This window comes from Schistocerca nitens, chromosome 6, assembly GCF_023898315.1.
Source record: "Schistocerca nitens isolate TAMUIC-IGC-003100 chromosome 6, iqSchNite1.1, whole genome shotgun sequence".
NCBI classification, from domain to species: domain Eukaryota; kingdom Metazoa; phylum Arthropoda; class Insecta; order Orthoptera; family Acrididae; genus Schistocerca; species Schistocerca nitens.
The window spans coordinates 654,095,387-654,113,988 of NC_064619.1; positions in this window are offsets into that span (position 1 = coordinate 654,095,387).

Genomic DNA, 18,602 nt, shown 5'->3' on the forward strand with positions numbered 1-18,602 from the left:
CTGTGCTACCTGGGACTCCAACCCCGCACTTATTGTCGTTGTTGACCCCACACAAAGAGAGATCAACTGTCAAAGTCTCTTTCACTAGTAGTAAGGATTGTATGAGCTGAGGGGAGAGGGAGTGGGCGGAGGGCATATTTAGAAGCTCACTATCACAGACATCAATAGGCCTCATTATTATGTCCAGACGGGCTGTAGTGTGCAGTTATTTGTAGGAGAATACTGTGGCACTGGTATGATCCTTGAAAATTAAACTGCACAAATACATGGTGTTTTTATTGTCCAATACAAACATTCCACAATACTCGCTTTCATGTGAGTGAATGTCGAAAAGTGGTGTATTCTGTACTGAGCCCCTATTCCCTTGAAATACCAATTGTAGAATTCACTGTCTTCATTGGTTCGATGATTGTCCATGCAGTAACTCATCCCTGTTTGCAGCAACTGTTCAAAGAAATCTGCAACTTCTTTATGAGTCTTAAACCTCACATGCAGACATGCAAATTTGGCCCATGTATCTACAACCATTAAAATGTGCTTGAAACTTTAGTTGCTTGCGAACATTGCCTCATATCCGCGATATCTACTTGTCCTAAATCATCCTAACCACTTATAATAACATACCTGCATGTGACTGATTTTCTTTCTGGTTTAAGGAGCTCTCAAATGGCCGTCTCCATAATTTTTCAATAACAAATGTTTCTCGAAGCTCCAAAATGTTTGATATGATTTCGTTTATGTACACAGTATTCCCCATGGAGGACAATGCTGTGAGGAGCTGCAGCCATTCTATGATTTCGTTAGGGTTATTGCATTTTATGTATTCCATTTTCTTATGCTGGATGTCCATGTCTTTACCCTCACCATGTACAGCTTCTAGTACTAGTCTAATAATACTCACGTATTTCTTGCTGTTCAGGCTTCTTATTCGTCCACCTGTGGTATAGTTCAGCCTAAGTATGTGTGGCTGCATCGCATACAAATTTGTTGATGGGATTGGGTGTGACATGGGAAACGTGGAGACGAGTGTAATCCTGATGGAAACGCACTCCCTTCGGCAGCACGTCTCTCTTCTTTTTTTGGATCGAGTGACGAAGGTTCTTCAATGTTTCACAGTAGCGGACTGCACTGATAGTTGTACTGGAAGGCAGGAATTCACACAACAATAACCCCTGCACGTCCCAAAACACGTTCGTCGTCACTTTGCCTACAGGCAGTGTTCGTTTAAACGTCCACAGCTTTGGCGACACTGGATGTTTCCACTTCATCTCTGGTGCTGTGTAGTGGATCCACGTCTCATCACCAGTGAGAATATAACTTCTCGCCATCAACTGTAACGGCCTGAAGAAATTCGTGTGCCATTTCCACATGTTTCTGTGATCTTTCGGCCTACCTTGTCCAAACATTGGCGTACCCTAAATGGTTTATCAAAATTTTGGCAATGCTGGCCTTGTTGACATCAGGGATCATCTTGCAGAGCTCCTGAACCATCACCCTTCGACCTTTCAGCATTGCTTCTTCCACTTTGGGAATCGTTTCGTCCAAAATTAATGACAGTCTAGAAGGCTGTTCATCATGGACATCTGTCTTTGAATTCTCTGCACCATTCCCACACATGTTGTACGCTAGTACACGTTTCTCCTAGACTTCACACAGTTAGGAATGTAGGAATGAATGTCCACCAGCGCAGTCTTTTTTGCATACAGGAAACGAATCACAAAGAGTAATTCGCACCTGGCCTAAGGTGCAAGTGGGAGCTCCATTTCTAACGGCTGTCAAGCCAAGACTAAGGGTCGCAAACATCTCACCAGGGTGGGAAATTGGAGAGGGAGAATCAAGTTAAAGCAAGTGTTGCTGGTACCCACGAGACTGCAGGTATTTGGGAACCTCATTTTATGGACAATCTTCGTATCAGCATCATTTCTGAATCAGTCAGTTACTGTGAAGTCCTTCTGATGAAGATGTTCCATCCACTCAGCCATGGTGATGACTACAGGTTTACTTTAGCATACAGGGTACTTTATAGAGAAAGAAAACACTTATTGCCCTTCCACTTTTATTCATTTATAAATTTTTACATATGTGAGGATAAATATACATGTATAAATATGCTTGCAGTTTGTTGTGATAAGGCATGGTTGACTATGTATTTTCACACATCGGTGCACAGTATGTGACATAAAGTTGAGTGATGATTTCTTCCAATGGATTAGGAGTTTGATGCACCAACGCCGTCAAACTGGTCTACATTTTTTCATATAACCAGTATGCATGTGGTTGTGAGCCTAGCCATCTGCCTAGAGCATGCTGAATTGTATAGGTGACATACGTCAAGTTTATAAATGCCTGCTCATGTAGAAGAATGCATTCCTTTCCATTATAAATTTTAATCGTACCTGGGAAGTTCCCTGAGGCAACTGTATGGTCAGCTGGTATCAGTGAGGGAAACTGATCGATTCCATCGAACATGGTATTAATCTGCTTCAAAGATCCACGTAGGTGCATCCACTCTTCTAGGGAACTTATGACTTTGGTATGTCAAGGATTTTCGAAAATCAGCACTGGGTAAAACTCGCAATTCGAGATCATCCCCACACTAACACATTTGCTAACACTGATGTTTAAACTGTAGGTGGCATTATACTACATAATTCTAACATCTGATGGTTTTGCCCCACTAGTAGGAAGATGAAAAATAAAATGTGTGTTAAATACACACATATATGGTAGCATTCCTTTACTAACTCCACTGTGGCTAATACTTGCCTGCTGCTTCAATCGAGGAGGAGGGGAGCTGTGATGTGTGGTTCAACATCTTCGCCCTTTAAGAGTCCTTAATTGACTGATATAGCGCAGTTTTAAACTGTTGTTAATATACAGTAGTCGCAGCTATGTAAGAAGCATTTAAAAAAAGAAATATATAATAAGAAGCATCCAGACAGCTCCACAGTCAGTTCATCACATAGCACAATGAATGGTATTAGTCGATAATTTAAATGTGGGTGATGAGCGTATACCAAAAGCTTTCTACATCAAAGCATCTTTCAACACTCTACAGTCGACCATTTTGACGCTTTTAATGGAGAATAACGATGGCAGCACATTGCTGTCTTCAGGGAATCTAAGTTCGAATGTTTTTAAATATTCTAGAACAAATTATACCAAAATACAGTTAAATGCTGTAACTAGAAGACTATGGATTCGACAAGATGGAGAGTGCTGATGCCTATTAGATATTGAAATAGCTAAAATCTAAAAGAATGGGTAAGGTGATTCTTGAAATTTATATAAAATTTATGGACAAGTGCTACAGTTTGATGCAATGGATTGTTATCTGTTTCCTAAGGACACAATTCCTGCTTTTTGTAATACTGCACATAAATTTCATATGCTACTGCCAGTGTTTCAGAGGGATGAGTTTATTTCCAAGTATGACTATAGTGATAAGCCATTTCAGTTTGATCTAGAATGTGAAGCTGATGGCTTACCTCCTATTAAATTGTGCAGTGAAGGTTGTAAACAAAGGATTTAATAAAAATAAGTGGTTTTAATACACTCCCTTCCTATTATTTTGACGTAAAATGTGCGATTGATTTAGTACAACCAGCTGGTAATGGGGAACACTCCCTTCCCCTGTTTGGATGTACCATACTGGCTGCAATGAAGTAGCAAGGCATATTTAAGCACTTTGAATAATTTGCAAATCATACAGCAAGAGAGAGACAGCAGAGTGATGTGTCCATGATTTTAGTCAATAGCCTGGAGAGGATGGGGCCTTTGTTACAGCCAGCAGTCTGCCTAGATGCATTGGACGCCGCTGCTCACTCCAGTAGCCACCTGGGTGTTGAGTGAAGGAGGCCTCCACCTGCCATCTCCCCTTCCCCCCTATCCCAGCTGAGCGCAGCGCCAGTGTGTGGAAGATAGCTAATAAAGTTCATAGCTAACGCATTTCATTTTTATTTACTGGAATCAAGAGTGTATTTTTTTGTTGCAATGTGACACTAGTGAAACATATTGTTACACATTATAACATTGCGATGTTAGTTGCTAGGTCTGCTGTTCTTGTGCAGGAATGTTATTTACTATAGCATTACAGCAGCAAGAGCATATTTCTTTAATGCTGTGTGACTCTAGTGAAACACTTTTATGTGTGATTATAGGTTATGCATTGTGTCGTTAGTTACTAAGTCTCATACTCTTTTGCAAGAACGTTATTTACTATAATATCAGAAAGGTGCAGTGTGACATTAAGTTCCATATTTACAGTCGCATTCTTTTAAAGAACCGTAAATATCATTGAGGTGCATTACTGTGCTGTGACAGTGCTACTGCTCAGGTCTGGCACAAACTAAAAATGACAGTCTCAGGATGCTGAAGACACTAAGGGGGGTGAGATGGATTTGGGGGGAGGACCAGTAGAAGCACCTAGCCACAGAGGGGAAGGGGAGACGCCATTTTTGGGTCATAAATTATCATCTTTATATGACAATTATCACTTGACACTAAAAGCATTTGGACACCTGGGTGAGCATGAATTCAAATACACTAGTCGGCCGCCTCATTTCATATAAATTACGGTAGTTGTGATGACACTTCTGAACCATAAATTGTAATTATGATAGTTATTGCGCATTAATTATATCCTAAATAAACAAAACAATAGCAGAAGTGAACAGTTTGTTTATACAGGGTGGCTAGGCGAAGTGGGAAGTTTATTTTCTTACAGAGAACAATGCCTCCTTTGTTCTGAAACTGGCCCAGCTTCACTACTCACATCAGCATATGATTCCAGTGTGTAAATACGTTAATAAATACACTAGATTATACAACAATCATTCTAACTATTGTTGTAATTACTGTTGTATCAAAATGCCTGAAAGAATTACCTGTACATATTTCATAAAACTGTTAAAGAATTATATTTGTCATGAAATGTAAAAAGAAACATGATGGGTACAAATAAGGTGTGGTGTTAGATTTGTCCAAAAGATACTTTTTAGTACATCACAGTCCATTTCCTGTCTTATCACTGTGTCAATGAACTCCAAATCGTCTCATTATTGACAACATTTATATTCCTCCTTGTCTATGCATAAAACATATTGAATACGTACGTAGTTTGATCCCATGCTCAATGGTCTTTGGGTTATTTATCAAGCTACATCTAACGCTGGAATCTAAGAGAAATTACCAAGTAAAGAAAATAAATAGTCTCTCAGTGCTCCATTTTGTTTGTGACAGCAAACAACATTGCAGGCACTCCGACTTTTAGTTGCACCTACATGCAGATATAGTCAATAAGAGACCCTTTTCTACATTACTAAAAATTAAATGCTGCAAGTACTGGAAGAACACTAACAAAATATACTGAGTTGTTCGGTAATGAACCCACACATTGAGAATTAGCGTCTTAAAACATTGTTAAATCTACAAATTATTTTTATTGGACTAGTATTTTGTATTTTTATTGGACTAGTATTTTGTATTTCGTTTTCACTCTTGAAATGGACGTCTTTTACGACTTCCGTGACAAGTCGGTATCAATGCCCTGACATCAACATAATAACATTCCCTCTTACTGTAAGAAATAAATCTTTGTATTTTGTTAGGTGTCACCATTTCTAAACGGGCTATTGTGCTTAAAATACGATCCCACATGATTTTCTCATGCTGAATTCCTCAGTCTAACATACAAAAAACGTTGCATATAATCTACTGATGGATCTACGGTTTAAGTATTCATTTTCTGGAAATTTTATATAATCGCCTGGGTTACTGGTAAGGTATATATTTCAAAGGTAAAGAAAAATAAAGGCCAAACTTCTGTCCTATGTTGATCATGGTATTGGTTGGTTGCGTGCTTTTGGTTCAGATTGTTGTGATACCTGTGTATCTTCCTGTCTTCGTGGCACGCTCATCCATTAAATTTTGGTAGTACAGCCACAGAAAACATGTTTATTTAACCGATATTTCTACCATATACTTTTCGGCCATCATCCGAGAGAACTGATAGACTGATTCAGTGGGCTAAAGGAAGTGCGGCAGGGTTCCTGAGCGTTCAACAACCCAAGGAGGTATGGTTGTAGCCATGTGAAAGCAAGTGTTGTCGCCCTGAAAAATGGGTGTGTCCACAGCACACACAGCATGGAGATCTAGAAGAAAATTAAGCGCTTGGTGACTGACACTGTCAAAATGAACTTCTTGGTTCACATTTTACATGCACCTGAATGAGTAAGCCCAGGTGACACTACTAAAACCCTCCTGCAAAACAAAGCAGAGCGAACTCTTGCCTGAACTGCTCCTTCTCTCAAAAATGGTCCTCCGAAAACAGACCTGCAAATAACTGCAGATCCTGAAGAAATTTCTCTCCCAACAGGGAAGGCCTAAAAGTTGTAAAAAAGACCTGTGGCCGGCATTGGGAACACGCTGCTCATAGCTGGGCGACACCCTGGTACCACGGGTCTGACTGATAGGATTCTAAACCGTTTCTCCTCAGAGTTTGAAATAGCCCTCTGCTGCTGGATGCCCAACAACTTGTCGCTGTCACAGCCGATGTATTTAGAAAGATATTTGGTTTCCCATGCCAAGCGATTTCCTGGGTGTGCTGCAAATAAGCATCATGACTGGGAATGAGATGGAGGCGTCATAATTAGTAATGGTGGCGTCAGTGATTTTTGGCAGCAAACCATTCTATTGGGGGTGCGATTTTTGCCCATCTAGTGGGGGGGGGGGAATAATGTGTGCTGAAATGTGACTGTGTGAATAGCGTGGAGAAATCCTTCAGCATATCAGTTGGTAGTTAGAACTTTCCGAGGTTCCCCACGTGGGATGCCTTTGGTGAAGGACGTTTTGGGTGAAAATTCAGGTGCAGATTGTCTGGGGGCAGAGTAAAGTGAAGATGGAAGTGCTGGACCATTGGCGGAGACTGAGACGGAGTCCAACATTCCACTCTGTGCAAGGATGCAGTGCTGTTGGATTTGCGGATTTGGAGCCATGAGTTCGGGGCTTACTCACAATGGGCAGTCGGATGTGGTGAGCATCTTCACAGTTCCAATACGTTAGTAGTTTTCCAAGGTGCTTTATCATTCTTCCTGGCATTTTCATTCGACCTGCAGCAGCAGTTGTTCAGTTAATGCATTTAGCACAGCTTTACAGTTTAGCGATTCACGGTCGCTGTTGGTTAATGCGTTATCAGTCAGATAGCATTACTGTTGATACTCAAAAAAGGGAGGCGTCATCAGTTTTACCAACCTTTCATTAGTACTTACGTAGCTGTGATTTATAGGTGCTTCAGTTTCGTATATGCTATTTATTACTGTGTTTGAGTGTCATTCTTCATGCACATTTTTTGCCATAAAACCATCATGACAATGAATAACCTTTCTTATTGCAATATGTGATGTACCTTGCACACTTGATATTTTTTTTCGTTTCTGTGGAATATTTGATGTCGTTTATTGTTTTACTACGATTTTTCCATCTTCGGATTCACTACTAGTGCCATCCATCATTAATACGCATCTGGATATTCCATTGCACAAGATTATGGTAGGATATCTTAACCTAGCAATCCCAAGGCATTTTCCTTAACGTGCATTACCAGGGAGTGGGGCTTTGTTCCCATCCGAAAAAAATAAGAAAACAAAACAAAATCCATTTTTTTCATTATATTAACAACATTCTTTTTAAAGAGATACTAATGTGTAAGTGAGGTCCAGAATCTGAAAATACCTTTTAGCACACTCTCAGCAATATCAACGTACTTTCAGTAGTGTGTACTATCGACTTCATGACCACTACAAAAAAATTAAAGAATGCAGATTCAGTCCATTGTTGTTGACTTTTGTTCTCAATATACTTTATTCTCAATATACTCAATATACTTTTTAAAGAGGTAGTAATTTGTAAATAACGGCCTGAACCGGGAAATATCGAATACGACATTCACAGTTAAATTGAACTGAAAAGTTTAAAACATGTATCAAATCTGGTAGAAGAATTCATTTAAAAATAAATATTTTTAAGATTTTAAAATATGTAGTAACTGATTAGATACAGTTTTTTCAAGAAGTGGGCATAAAGTAACAAACCTCCCCCATCTTGTTATTGCGATGGTAAAGGGTGGTTGTGTGTCGAGGGTCATTCTGGCGTAGAATACAACCCCAGGTAATTCCCACATTACAATACTACCATGGTATTTCGTATAGTATTAGTAACTAATGTGTATTTCGAAGTGCTTGTATGTGAGAGAGTGTATATATATTTGTAAATAATGGCTGAGTTCCTACAAACTGTCTTTGTAACTTAATAGTGGAAGGAAACCTTATTTTCCGTAATAGTAAATACATGTTTAGGAGTCAATGTACTTCATCACACTGGAGAACTATCGTTATTGTTGATTACAACCAAGATCTATTCACAATCTAAATATTTCCTTCTTGAATTAAATATTGTTAATGAAGCTCACAGTTTCTTTCCCATTCACTCCTAAACAACGTTGCATTCAGTTTTACATCAGGCACTTCTCTGACAAATAGTTGTTGCACTCACTTTTTTGCTATGGTGACTTCTCGGACTGTGTTGATTTCAGCGTCCTGTCGCAGTCGCCATATGTAACGATCTTTTCTTCTTGATTAGTATAATGATTGTGCTCCTTGCCTTGTTTGATGAACTATGTTGATTACTAAAGATCTATTTACTATTATGGTGATTGGCGTATCTTCCATTGTTATGAAATCAATTTCTTGGGTCTCAAACAATAATTATTGATATAGATATTGTGGAGAAACATGTGGAAACACTATGAGAATCGCAGGCTGGAACATAAATGCAGGTTGCGCTGTTGTGTTCGACCACAAACGGCACTTGTGCAGTGTCCTCAATATGTTGCAAGTGTCAGTTGTGGTCAGAACAGTGCCTTGTGTGGTTGTGAATTCAATATGTCAGAGCTCAGTGCATTGGAAGGTATGCAAATTGTTGGTGCTCATCTGGTGGATGCTTCTGTAACCCAGCCAGCCGAAGTGTATGGAGTTTCAAGAGGCACTGAGTGAAAGATTTATATCGCATGCAGGGAAAGCGGTAAAATATTGTAAGTAGGCTGTTTATGTTTTCTTATTGGCAACGTTACGTAGCGCTCTGTATGAAAATCACTGGCTGTGCTGTGTGCAGTCTGTGGCTAGTTTGCATTGTTGTCTGCCATTGTAGTGTTGGGCAGCGGCAGCTGGATGTGAACAGCACGTAGCGTTGCGCAGTTGGAGGTGAGCCGCCAGCAGTGGTGGATGTGGGGAGAGAGATGGCGGAGTTTGGAAATTTGTAAGACTGGATGTCATGATCTGTTATGTATATTATGATTTTTCAACACTATTAAGGTAAATAAATTGTTTGTTCTCTACTAAAATCTTTCATTTGCTAACTATGCCTATCAGTAGTCAGTGCCTTCCGTAGTTTGAATCTTTTATTTAGCTGGCAGTAGTGGCGCTCGCTGTATTGCAGTAGTTCGAGTAACGAAGATTTTTGTGAGGTAAGTGATTTGTGAAAGGTATAGGTTAATGTTATAGTCAGGGCCATTCTTTTGTAGGGATTTTTGAAAGTCAGATTGCGTTGCGCTAAAAATATTGTGCGTCAGGTTAAGCACAGTCCTGTATAAATTTTTCTAAGGGGACGTTTCATATGTCGACCCTTAGCCGAGGATACCTCACTGGAATCTTCTGATTTTTTTTCTTGTAGCTTGTGTAATTAGTGCAGCTATTGTTTATTGCTAGCGCGTAATTGTAGAGAGAATCTCCTTTGTAGTTGCAGTCTTTCATTGTTGTACAGTAAAACAGTTGTGGCATGCATGTAGATTTGCACCAAGTATTTCGCAGCTGCGCTTGCAATTAACTACATATTATTTTCAGTGCTATGTTAATGTGTTCTCTTATTTTTGCTCTTCAAATTGTGCTTTTCTGTGTTATCGTGTGAAATATTGTGACAATAATGGCGTGTGAAAAACGTAACACTAGGTTTCAAAGTAAACTGAGAAATAATAGTGACGACGAGCGTAGCTTATCAGCACCACTGTGTAGTGAATTAACAGACATTCGAAGTAGTAATTTGGAAATTGTGCATAGGGAAATGGAGCGGGCGGCAAATAATGGTGTAGACAGTGAAACAGGTAATGAACAAGGAAGCATTATCGATCGATCGGTCGGCAACAGCTCGCCTCAGGAATCCGAAATGACAGAACACAATATTGCAAATACTGTAGACTTAGGTTTTGGGTCCTCACCGTTTTCTCAAATGAGTCAAGACACATTTTCTGCTTGCCAAAATGTGAATGTTGCCGGTGAAAATGCACTGCCAAAAAGCATAGAGAAACAGATTCCAGACACTAATACATTATTATTGCATTTAATGCAACAAATGGAACAAAATCAGAGACAAATGGGACAAAGGCTTCAAAAGTTAGACACAATGGAACAACACCAGAGACAAACACAGCAACAGTTAGACACAATGGAACAACACCAGAGACAAACACAGCTACAGTTAGACACAATGGAACAAAATCTTCAAAAGTTAGACACAGTAGAACAAAATTTTAAAAAGTTAGACATAATGGAACAAAATCTTCATAAGTTAGACACCACGCTTGAACAAACACGTGAAGTTTTAATTACTGAGTTACATAACATTGAATCGAAATGTCAAAATGTCTGTAATGACGCAAAAACACAAATTTGTGAGCATTTCCAACCTATTTTTTCGCGTCATGAAAATGCATTACAGAATCACAAAGCAGTCATAAAAGAACTGCAAACTATTGTTCATGAAAATCACGACACCTTGCAAGCTAAAATTGACTCAGTTGCATCTACCGATTCGGTTACGCAACTTGCAAAAACTCAAGAAAACTTAAAGGACACAGTAGATACGATTTCAACACAAATGGACACTCTGAAACTTGGTTCAGAAAAACACACGGAGGAAATAAGTACACTATCGGAGAAAGTAGCCGAACTTTCGGATCAGTTCACTAACTTATCTGCAAAGGTAGATGATGATCTGAATGACACAAGACCTGTAGCCATCACTGACACAGAAGAGTGTGAACAAATTAAGAAATTCAAACAAAATCAGAATCAAATTAATACGCAATACAAAAGAGAAATCCGGGAAGTACAAGATCAGTTGGCACAAGTAATACAAAAATTTCATATTTCAGAGGACACCCGCGCTCCAACACGGGAAGAGGAACTTAGAAATACGGAAAAGCCACAAAATAATAGCACAGGACATTTCGGAAATTATGAAAGAAATTGGCAAGGTGCACCGAATTTTGAGATGGAACCGCCGACACGACGTAACAATGACCGATATGCTACTCGCCGACACGATGATTTTGACTATAAGCTGTTCATTACTACACGTAAATTCAAATCATTTAAGAATTCTGGCAACGACATTCATCCATAAGTGTGGCTTAATCAATTTTCTCATTGTTTTCCTCCCAACTGGTCATTGGAGCACAGGTTAGAATTTATGAGTGGCTACTTAGAGAATGAACCAGCTGTAAGAATGCGATCGGTCATTCACGATTGTCACAGTGAAGGAGAATTTTATCATGCCTTCCTCTCAGTATATTGGTCTCAAGCTACACAAGACCGAGTAAAACATAGCATAATGATGATGAAACACTTTGAACAATCTGAATTTTCCAGTCTTGTCAAATATTTTGAAGACATGTTGCATAAGAATCAATATCTTTCAAACCCATACAGCCCTTCAGAACTCATCCGCATTTGCTTAATGAAATTTCCTGAACATTTAAGAAATATTATTTTGGCAGGACGTTGTAAAGACGATATTGAAGCTTTTCAGGGACTCTTACAACAATTAGAAATTGACACAGACAGTCGCGGGATGCGAAAACAGGAAAACAATCACTACAGGTCACATCCGTCACAATTCCGTGATGACAGAAACAATAACAGGACACGACAAGTCTATTCTTACAACGCAAATCGTGACCAAAACAGACACCACCCAAATGACAACCACTGGCAGAGTAATAATAGTTACAGAGAAAGATCGCATTTCCTTAGTAATGAATATGACAGAGATTACCATAGAAACAGACAATATGGGAATACAAACAATTATTATCAAGGGAGACAGAATAACTTCAGACGCAACAGTTCAGCGCGCAGTTACGATTCAGGAAGAAATTCCCCACCACGTGATCGGCAAGAAAGAAACTATGGAATCTACCAACATGACGACAGACGATGTGATCGTAACGACAGAGCTGAACTGCATCAGAACTGGCGAGCTTCAAACAGGGCAGGGCCTTCTCGTCAAGGTGAATCTGTAGAAGTTAGGTCTCCTAATCCCAATAACGACGCACGCCAACAAAGAGTTAGCAGACAATGGCTCGCACCGCAGGCAGCCACGTGCGCCGGCTGGCTCAGAGAAAAATAACATAGACGCTAACTTTGAGAAAAATTCCAGTATTCTTTACCGACGTATACCGCATGATAATTGCATTGAAGTTGAAATTCTGCGTACTAGGAAGAGTAAAGGATTGCACCACTTTTCACATGTAAAACCGTTTATTGAGAGATAATCTGTTTTCTTTAACTTAATTTTTGCTACAAAATTTTTCACTTTACATTACTAGTATGCTTTTTCAGACTTAGAATCTGTTAAGATGCAAGAATGTTTGAAGTTAAATATCCAATCAAGAACCAAGAGAACTTATTTAAACAGAAATTACAATGCATTGTTATAGTGAACAGACGACACAGTGTTGTATTTGTACATTCTTGCTTGTTAGTTGCACGATTACGTAACGACTATCAGGCTTACATACTTAGGACACATACTGGTACTGCTAATGAGATTTTAATGCAACATTTTGGTTTACTTGAAAATACATTCTGGATTTAAAGTACTTTCAGTGAGATACCAGATGACATAGTGGTTAGTTTATGTGACAGCTACACGATTTTATCACGACGCTACTAATGAGTGAAAATTTACAATGTTGCTTTTGCAGTGTTTCTGTTTTATATCTGCACAGTTTTCTGTTTTATTCTGGAAAGTAAAACATGTCTGAGTAGTAACTTTTGTGGTATAGCTACAATGAGACAGCCTTTTCCGTAGCACAACAATAGGTTACAGTACAGTACTTTCTTCATCACAACAATAAGCGTAATAACTACGATATCTATACACAAAGCATTTCACTTTTGTTTATCATGAGGTAAGTACATTGACTTCTGCAGAACTTAGCTTTCGGAGGACGATAACTACGACACTTCCACAGAGATTATCTTACAACAAGACGCACAGTTTAGCGCTACAGTACACGTATTTGAGTGATTAATTTTGTACTTACAACATTTATTTTTAAAGATATTTGAAGTACAATGATACAAAGATTTTCCGTGATACATTTCATTCCGTTGCTGTAATCTGTAACACCTGAGGGTATAATTATATCCTCAGAGGGGTACACACTTATTTTGTGTACCATGTGTGTGGCAAGCACAAGGAGCCCTAGCTAATATGGTATTTGCTTATACAACTTTACACATCGGTACCATATTTCTCCAACACAGAATTACACAGCTACCTGATCATTTAACTGAGAGACAAACATTTTTTTACTACATCAGTGACAGATGTTTACGTAATTCCACAGTTGGATAACTTCACACTTATGAAACTGTATTTAGTCTGTACTCTGTGAACTGTTCATATTTTTTTTAGAACCATTGTGATACTATGAGAGCTTTGAATGATGTGTTTGGTATGGGATCACGATTTTTAAAGTACGTTTGAGGCAGATGACACTTTTGACATGAGCAGAGAATTTTTTTTTTTATTATTGGAGGAAGCTACGACGATTTTGAGAGTTGACTGAGGTGTTATGATGTTATTATTAAGATGACTATGTGTATTATGCTGTTGCGGTATGTTTATGATCAATAAGCTGATGCTATATGAGTTATTTGAGTATGCTACGTATCTGTTATGATGAAATATTGAAGAAGTGTCGACGAATAAGGTAAGGAATAATGAGTAGTGGTTAGGGACTCTGGTTTGTGAAACAGGTTGTTGGAAACCAAGAATCGTACTTTAAGAGTTATGAAATGTATGTAAATGCGTGAATGTATTACAATGCCAACGAAAATTTTTCGGACTCTGTTATATCAATAGGATTTTGTTTCTACACACTTGTAACGCAAATTCTTGACCTGTGAAATATTTTTATATGAGACTGTCACTGTAGCGGAAACTGCTGTCGTAAATATTTCTGTAAGAAAGTTAAGTGACCACCTGCACATAATGCGTCATGGGCACCCAGATGGGCGACAGTCGCCTGGAAAGGAGTCATTAGTGAGTGCCTTTCAGAGGCACAGGTGAAAAAAAAAAGAGGCCATTATCCTCGCTATTGACATTCCTTTGTAGAAAGCATCGCAAAAAACGACACGGTCGAACTTGAAAACATATGATTATACTGTGGAGCTTTTAATTTATGATATTTACTAAAATGCCTAATGAAACAATGAGAAACATTTCACGGCTATTGTCTTGCTAATTGACAGAAATGCCATATGGCTTTCTTTATGTATTTATTTACTCATTTTGTTTAATATCTAGTTTCTAGCTGCACTGCAGCATTGGTTAAAATAAAATTTTATAGATGTACTAATATAAATATTTTCTGTCTACAGATCGAGTAAATAATAATTTTTTTAAAAAAATGAGGGAGCACAAAAAAACATTTCACAGGAATTGCATACAGAATTTTCTTTTCAAGTACTTGGTAATTTCTTTTGTAGAATAAGTTGTGGTGCACCACTTTAATTACATGGACATTAAGATGTGAATATACATTTCCCTTGTCTGCATTGTTGTCTTTAATGTAATATTTTTTCTGCTTGAGCTATGTCATGTTTAGATATAAGTTATTTCATTTGCTGCTGCTGTTCGCCAGGCATAGTGTTACTGAATTTGACTTTGTGTTACTCTGCTAAGCTAGTTTTACTACTGATTTATTTTTCTTGTTGCTGCACATTGGCTCATATTAGTTGCATTGCTTGGTAATTTAGATTTACTGTAGCTTGCTTTGCAATTTTCCATTTTTTTGTCATTGCTGTTTGTGTTAATTGTTTTGTGCTGCTGCATTGCCTCGTCCCTTAGTTTAGCATCTGAGCTCAGTAGATTTAAGTTAGCTTAAGAGGGGGTAGCCTATAAGAGAATGAGTTGCAATGAATTTGAAGAAATGCACTGAGAGGCTATACGAGAAAAGTACAGGAAGCAGGTATAGATAGGACTTTTGGAAATAATGAAGAACGAAGGGAGATCTCCGAGAAGTAAAGAAAGTTTTGTTTGCAAAATACTGCAGTAAAACAAACCCTGTCCATTCCTTGTGTTATCCCACTATGTGTTTGTGTACCCTTGGGTATTTGTGTTCTTCCTGTCTTAATGTGTTTAGCTAATAAGAGTTATGTTGTAGAATTTTTCTGATAATATGTTATTTTCTTTCTAAAGATGTTTAGACATTATTTATTCTGTTTTGTTTTAATGCTCATGTGTGAAGTTGATGTTTCAATAATTATTCTGATCTTTTATGTATTTACTTATGTCACAATTCCTGTAACACTGATGTATATGTTTATTTCTATTCTTTTGTAAAGCCCCTATTACTACAAATGTTATCTGTATTATTATGTTTTTAATGATGTATTTTGTACCTTTGTTATTGTATTCTTATGTTATAAAATTGTAATTGATACCAGTTCATTATATTATTAACTTGTAAGTTACATTTCACTGCACACGTTTCTGTTGGTCATAGTATACGGACAATATGTGAGAAGTAGGGACTGTTTGTGTTTGCATGTGTGTTAATAATTCAGCAAGGGACTGGATAACAGCTTTGCTGGTTCTAAGGACAATTCCAAAAACTTTGTGAGTGCACAAGTGGTGGTTATGGACTTGCCATATTATCCGCAAGACTCTTCAGCGGTGATTGTGCACCTGCACAGTCACAACAGATGGCTGCTGGCCATTTCTACAAGGGCTACAGTGGGTCTGCACCTTTGATGACCCACCAATACCATTATTTCTACAAGGACTGCAGTGGGTCTGCACCTCTGGTGGCTCACCAATACCGTAATCTCTACCAGGACTACAGTGGGTCTACTCTGTGATGACCTACATACCAATATTCTTCAAAACTTCGACTGACTCTGCGGTGGGTTTGATCTGTTGTGGCCCATTACCTGTCTGCATGCCAAGAGTCAGCACTGTCTTTCCGTTGGAAAGACAACACTACTTCTTCAAGAAAGCATGGAAATCCACTACTTCTGTGTGCATTTTGTTTTACTGCTCAGAGTTTGAGAAAAACATTGCTATTTTACTGTGATGAACGATCAGGACTGTCTTAATGGACTGTGAGAAAATTTTAGCTTTTGACCAACATTGTATCAATAAGTGTGTGCATTTGATTTCTTTGTTATTGTAATTATGGAAAATTTTATCAAATCATTATTGGCCACTGGCCAAAACAATTTGTAAAATTTTTTGTGGGGAGCATGGGGGCTATGTAAGTAGGCTGTTTATGTTTTCCTATTGGCAACGTTACGTAGCGCTCTGTATGAAAATCACTGGCTGTGCTGTGTGCAGTCTGTGGCTAGTTTACATTGTTGTCTGCCATTGTAGTGTTGGGCAGCGGCAGCTGGATGTGAACAGCGCGTAGCGTTGCGCAGTTGGAGGTGAGCCGCCAGCAGTGGTGGATGTGGGGAGAGAGATGGCGGAGTTAGGAAATTTGTAAGACTGATTGTCATGATCTGTTATGTATATTATGATTTTTCAACACTATTAAGGTAAATACATTGTTTGTTCTCTACTAAAATCTTTCATTTGCTAACTATGCCTATCAGTAGTCAGTGCCTTCCGTAGTTTGAATCTTTTATTTAGCTGGCAGTAGTGGCGCTCGCTGTATTGCAGTAGTTCGAGTAACGAAGATTTTTGTGAGGTAAGTGATTTGTGAAAGGTATAGGTTAATGTTATAGTCAGGGCCATTCTTTTGTAGGGATTTTTGAAAGTCAGATTGCGTTGCGCTAAAAATATTGCGTGTCAGGTTAAGCACAGTCCTGTATAAATTTTTCTAAGGGGACGTTTCAACATCATCCACTAAGTCGTATTGCAGATGAAGATGTGTTAACTAATCGTGATGAATGGTCCTTGGAGATGACTGTGACAGAAGCAAAAGTCACTGCAGGACTATGTGTCGCACTCACCAACTCTGTCGGCACCAAAAGAACATGGAGAGAGAGCCATAATCCGGGATCTGCAGGGTGAACTGGAGTCATCAGTAATGTAAATGCCGTTAACAGAAAAACATGGTGCCAAAACCACAAAACCTGGACTATGGGCAATGGAAGGTCATTTGGACAGACTGTTTTCAACTTCTGGCTGAGTTTACGTCCCAACAAAGAAGCATGACAGGAGTTTGGTAATGATTTGGGTAACCATATAGTGATATTCCGTAAGTCCAATTGTTTCTCTGTAAGGCTGCATTACTGCCAAAGATTAAGCCCAGAAGTGTCAACATGAACTGTTGCAAATCGGTTATTAGCAGTAGGACTACAGTTACGCACACTGGAGAATACTCAGTATTGTAGAACACTCAGTATAATGTCGTTTATTGAAACTGAACTACACTTCTCGAACAATCACTATGTACACACAAAACAAATAACTTGTAGACGACCATTCGTCAAGAGCGTTGGTGAGATCCGTCGGAGCTGGTCCTAACTCAGCGAGGAACTGGCTGTAATGCTGCTGTGCTGGCCTTATAAAGCCGGCGGAGGTCGGCGGTGCACTCCAACTTTCCTTGTATCTGTGGGGCGGCCTCTGCAGAAAAAGGTTCGCATTAGTCTCTAGCAAATTCTGTTTGTTTTGAAGAATTGTTTTCCTCTTGGTTGCGCCTGCAAGTGCTTGTGTATGTTATATGGTACACAGGGGTGTCTTGAGTGTAGTCTGCCTGGCAGGGGCCGCCTGTGGCAGACTTAACACACACCTATAGTGTGTCTTCCACTCACGCCACAGCATTGACGTGCATCGATCAGCTGATCCATAAGAGGACAACTTGGAAGATGGAATGGCACGCCATAATCTCCAGCGAGGAAAGTAGATTCTGCCTGAAGGCAATGTAGATCTGGTGAGCCCTGTTTGGTAGAGTGCATTCGTCCAAGAGGGGACTCTAACCAGAGCTTGCTATCTGCAGAATGTTGTTCGACCCTTTCTTTTGCCATTCTTGCAACAAGAGGGTGATGTGTTGTTCCAGCAGGATAATGCTCTCCCACACGCTTCCCGCAAAACTCAGTGTAGTCTGCAAAACGTTCTGCAACTTCTCTGGCCAGCATAATCTCCAGATTTGTCTCCAATCGACCAGGTTAGGGATATGATGGGACGAGAAGTGACTCTTGCGACTCGTCAGCCAACAACTCTTACAGAACTACATGAACAGGTCCAGCGGGCGTGGCATAACGTATCTCAGGACAGTTTTCGCCATCTGATTGACCGACTGAATGCCAGAGTCAGCG